At 39.2% G+C, this 5,553-nt stretch overlaps 1 protein-coding gene across 2 annotated transcripts in view; it reads right to left on the reverse strand.

Moving 5' to 3' along the window:
• LOC109543297 (ataxin-1) overlaps positions 1-4,163 on the reverse strand; it is a 71,017-nt gene extending 66,854 nt beyond the window's left edge. For both annotated transcript variants that reach the window (XM_019912931.2, XM_019912930.2), the window contains exon 1: positions 4,001-4,163. The gene's annotated coding sequence lies outside the window, so the exon portion shown is untranslated. The remainder of the gene's footprint in view (positions 1-4,000) is intronic.
• Between the last annotated feature and the right edge of the window lie 1,390 nt (positions 4,164-5,553).

Consider the following 5,553-nt stretch of genomic DNA (forward strand, 5'->3'; position numbering starts at 1 on the left):
TGTTGCTTCGATAACCTTGTCGTTGGCTATTTTCACTAGTACTGGCGCATCTAATTTTTCAAGTTTTGAAAAATATTTCAGTTGATTGGTCATGTGCAAGCTTGCACCTGAATCGCAAAGCCATTCTTGCGCATCACTTTCAGAGCTTGCAGAATAAAAACTTGACAAGTCACAAATATAAGCAGTATTTGGCTTACTTGAATTTCTGTTTTTATTTTTCTTTGCGTCATCTATTCGTGATCTGCATTCCCGCTCCCAATGTCCTTTCTTCTTGCAGTAATTGCAGTTGGTGTTTCTCTTAATTTCACTTATTGACTTTTTCTTGTTGCTTTTAAGTGATTGTTCATCGAGTTTTGTTCACCTGAAGTGCCAAGCGGGTAGTTTCGTCACTCTTGATTCTTCTTTCAAAAGTCGAGCTGTTAGATTCATGAAGGTCTGATCACTCACAGTTACAGAATCCCATGCAGTTCTGAAGGCATTAAACTTTTGAGGCAAGCTGTTTATTACCTTTGAACAAATTGCACTCTCACTCAAGGACTCTTTTATATCTCGCAAATTTTTGACCATGCTTTCTCTTTTGGAGAGTTGTGCTGCTATTGAGTCGCCAACAACCATTCTATAGTCATAGAATTTCTGCCAGAGTAGTTCTTTTGAAACTTCGGTCTTCTGCTCATGGACTGCTAAGAGTTTTTGCCACATTTCATCTGCATTTTCCCAATTTACCAGACATTCTAGTTGGTTTGGAGAAATGGTGGTAAGTAGAATTATTTGCGCTTTTGAATTATTTTCTTCCCATTTTGCCAATTCAGCAAGCGCTGAATCTTGTGGTTGGGGGACACTTCCATCCACGATGCCCAAGAGCTTTTCCGCTTTCAATACGTTGCTCACGCTAAATTTCCATAGCTGAAAATTTGTGCCGTCGAACTTTACTAACTCTGATGATTTTGCTGACACTGACGCCATTTTTCACTTCGACTATTCTTCAACAGTTATCACTTTACTCACGCACTACTGAAATGTCTACACAATTTCTAGTGTTTGGTGTCCTGCGCCCATAACCTGTTGGTGAAGTAAAGTGGACACACTCTTAATGTATGAATAAAAGTATATTGATAAATGATAAAGAACAACACAGTACAAAAGTAGATTTGCGAACACGAGAACGATTCTGTATCAGCAGCGATTTGACGACGACTAACTAAAAAGTTGCTCTCGCGATGAACAAAAATTATGCTGCCTAAGCAATATGGCTTTGTGCTACACTGTGGTCCATAATACATATGGCTGAACTTATATTGATATTAAAAGCATTTTGATTATAGTCTTATTCTAACAAAACCCTTCTAGAGGCTTACAAAAGTGCGGCTTGTCACTGACGAGGTGTTTTTGCGCCCTGGGGGTAACAATGCAAGCGACAAAGCTGAGTTGTTGAAACGCTGATTGAAGTGAGTGAGCAACAATCATTATGGTGAAGTTCAATGGTCCAAGTTATGCAGTAATACGAATGTTTATTTCGAGCATAAATGATACTTCTATTCGTGTAAAACCGACGGTCCCCAGTTGCAGGTATTTATATAGGGCGCCAATGACCTCTCCGTCGTATTTATGCAGGCAATACGTGTTTTTCACTTGTAAAATGCGTACACAATCCGGAGTCTGTAAAAATAACTACGGCCTGGCGATAATTAGCAACGTGATTGCGACGTCGCTTTACTGGCCGCCAAAATAACACTCCGACCCCATGCTCTGACTGTTTTTTTCTCTTTCTGGATTGCGCAATCGATCTCACCTGCCCCAGCTGAATCAACCAATTCGGAAATACTTTCGAACGTTGGATCGCCGATATTTTTAGATATGAATTAGGCTTGAATCACACTGTGTTGTGTGGCACTGTTGAGTTGACGCCGCCCTGTGCGCCAATGCGCTATAACACCACGCACGCGTCTTACTTAAATTTAAAGATGGCACGTCGCGGATCACTCTTGATACATACTTGGCAAACTAACGATTTTGTTTCTAAAACCCTTTAAATCCGGATTGCCTTCGATGAAACTTGTTCTGAACGGCAACAAAGCGCTGCTGCCAACCCAAATTGCGCCCTTTCTCAGCAAAGCGATTTACTTATATCTCTTACACACTTACACACTTTTCCAAAGGCTCCACGCTAAATGTAAGAAACGTATTATTGCCAAGTCTGGCAACAAGCACTTTTCCGGCTTAACACTAATCTAACTTAAATCAACGATTAAAAACTGCTTAAGAATGCAAAGGACATTTCCGAAAGTTTTCACCAGCGTGACAACGTCGCACTCGCATAAATCTGCTAGGTTTACACAGGCAAAACTGAAGATCCTCGGTCACACACTCGGTCGCAAAAAATACAATTTTGTAAACCTTGTTCAATTTGCAGGAAAAAAACAGTCTAAAGTTTCCATTGGGGATCATCATCAAACAGCAATCTGATTTTTTATCTCAATATTAATTTTTTTTGTATTTGCTTGGGTTCGTAAGGGTTCGGTTGTGTTGGTTGGCGTCAGTTTGGGTTATTCTTGATTAGTTTGATTTAGGTCATTGGTAAACATTTTAAACATACTTAATTTCCTTAGATTTTAGATAAAGGAAGGAAATGGTCCCAGCATCCCTGAGAATGTTTACCGCAGTTGTTAACGAAACGTTTGGAATAGGCCTGGGTAACACTGTGTTGAGTTGCGCTTTGGAGTTGTTGCCGCTCTCTGAGTTAAAGCGTTTTTACTCATCGGTTAATGAGTCATAACTCTTAACCTAAAAGAGAACTTTATTTCGATTTGGTCCCCAATTTAAAGGTAAAACGGGTATTTGCAAAAGAGGATAAAGAATACCAAATGTTTGGGCCGAAGACGACGAGTTTTCCTGTAAAATCGATGCCTTAATTTTTTTGCGTAACACTCTGGATTTGCGAGCATTTTACAGTAAAACGTTAGGAAAAACCGCGTTTTTCTGTTGAGAGAGAGTTTTGTTGAGAAATATTGACCTAAAAGTGAAAAAACCGGGATGAAAAACCCCAAATTATTCACAGCGACGACGGTGACGAGTTTTCCAAATAATTGATTATAAACTTATTCTGTTATTTATTACTATTAATTAATATTTAGTCTGTCAAAAAGTATTTGATTTTTGTCTCAAAGTTTGTTTAAAGCTTGAAACGAATTTCAAAACTTTTTACAAGGCAACAAACGAGGCTCGGTTCTAATAAAATTTATTTTATAATTTTTCGCATTAAAATCGAATTTAATATTGTCAGTATTTTTAGGTGAAAATTTAGAAAATTGAGCGTATAGAAGAAAGAGTAACTGCAAAAACTCGAAAATTCTGAAATTTTGCAGAAATTTTAAAAATGTTATTAATAAATGGGGGTTAACATAAATCTGCAAACAAGTGAAAAAAGGTCAACAACATTTTTCCAGCAACGGAACTGAGTTACTGCGCCGGTGCGTTGGGTTGGAACACCTAGACATTTACGCGGCACTGCGTTAACTCATAAAAATTCACTGAGGGAACTCGACTCTTGGAGTGATTGCAAACTTGATGTAAATTGCACACGCATTTGGCCAGTTGTAAAATGCCTACGCACTTTACAAACGACATCAATCAACTCGTTCCTCTAATAGCGCTGGAGCCTTGAACTTTTTCAAGAAGCTGTTAATCAAAACTTTAGCGTTACGATCTTGGAAATCCCTCGCACGATCACTGGCGGATTTAATGCAAATATTAGTTTTTTTTATAAATATTTAGGTAGAAGCTTGGAAAATTTCGCCTGGTGTTGAACTTGAACTGTGTGTCTGTGTGTGGCTGAATAAATTTTCATATTGAGAAATTTTGCCTGGGGATACTCGGAGTGAGGATCAATACGTACAATGTTGAGCCATCTTGTTCAAACATTAAAGGACAGTCACTTTTTGAAGATTTTTAGCTAGCTTTTGCCCTGGGGGCACCAATATCATACTGTAAAGAAAACACTTACAACTCCTTGTGCGACTGAGCATTCAATACTTGAGCACTTCCATGCACTAATCAAACACACTCAAGTCTAGTCGTCTAGGACAAAGATGCGCGTTTTTTTCTCAACCGTTTCTGCTATACGCAGGACGCGTTCAGCCCTTCTTCTCTCGCATTGGCTGTGGCTACCAAACAAACGAAGATCGATCCGATCAAGTCAGCCTTGCGTACGGTGCTGTCGTAGTACGTTTACTACGCTACCCAAGGGGGGAATACTACGTAAAGTGGACCAGTTGAACTGCGTTCGTATCGGCTGTTTCTTCGCGCTGGTACTGAATTGCCCGATTGAGGTAAGAAAGTTCATGCAGAGTGTAGGAGAGCAGAGTCGTTACGACGAGAGACCTTTTGCGGCCAATAAAGTGCCGGATTTGCGGATTTTACCGGCCAACATTTTGAATGCCTTCGTAAGGGAGATTCGCTCGATTCTTGACCGTAAATGCTACATTTTTCAATATATCGAGCTCAATTTTGTTTCCCAATCCGTTTGTACGATGATGCGATGGTACGAAAGTGTTTCTATTGGTTGGCGATCTGTCAAGTCGTACGACGACGGACGAATTGACATTGACGGAGAAATCGGATTTTGTGGTTGGAATTTAAAAAGCCAAGATCCCCAGGTTAAAACCGTCATAAGTTCAAAAAAAATCCCAATATCCAATCAGTCTTTATAACTTTTTCGCCAGTCCATTTGGGGCACTGTCCTGAGCTAAGAGCGTTTTACGCACACTTATAACCTCTAAAGAAATAGAAGCAAAACTTCGAAATCTCTCAATGAGCTCCGGCCTGACTTGTCGGGAATTATCGAAATCATCGCCCGACTCAAAAACGATCTTTCCCCTTTAGGGCTTACCCAAAGCCGCCCCAGCAGCTTCTTTGTTTATGACTGTGGTCGTTTGTCTCAGTCAGTATCATTATCGGTTTCAAATTTATTTTTGTTAAATATTTTGTTAATTAAAGAAACCGATGTCTGAAAGTCATAACAAGCAGCTAATATTTCAAATGGGGCATGTTTAGCTGACGGATCTTGTTTGTTTTATTTATATCTATACGTCGTACTAGTGGTTTCTTCGAACAGTGACTAAGCCCGGTCACCAACGACGATAATCTCTAATTACCAGCCGAGTGACGACTAAATTGGATCATTTTCAGCTGGTTAATAAGAGGGACACCATTCGCTTTATTGTCTCTCATCAGTATGAATCGTAAACAGAGCTTTTTATTGGAATTAATTATTTCTGGGAAGATGTCCCTCGTTATTTGCATATACAGGGTGATTCAAAATTGGCGTCATTTCTCTGGAGGTGTTGTCTGGCGCTGTTATAGGAGTACAGAAAAATTAGTAAAATACATTAATTGTTATTAAAAACTGAGAAATTTTCAAAAAACTATATCAGAAATGCGGCAGCAATGTTTTTCACAGGACAAGGATAAACGGTAAATTCAACAAGATTTGTTGACGAAATGTCAACCTGTTCTCATACCCTCGAATATTGGTGTTTAAAAATAAACCATACAACA

This window comes from Dendroctonus ponderosae, unplaced genomic scaffold (genome assembly GCF_020466585.1).
Source record: "Dendroctonus ponderosae isolate FM_Combo_2020 unplaced genomic scaffold, Dpon_F_20191213v2 Dpon_F_20191213_9, whole genome shotgun sequence".
Lineage (NCBI taxonomy): Eukaryota > Metazoa > Arthropoda > Insecta > Coleoptera > Curculionidae > Dendroctonus > Dendroctonus ponderosae.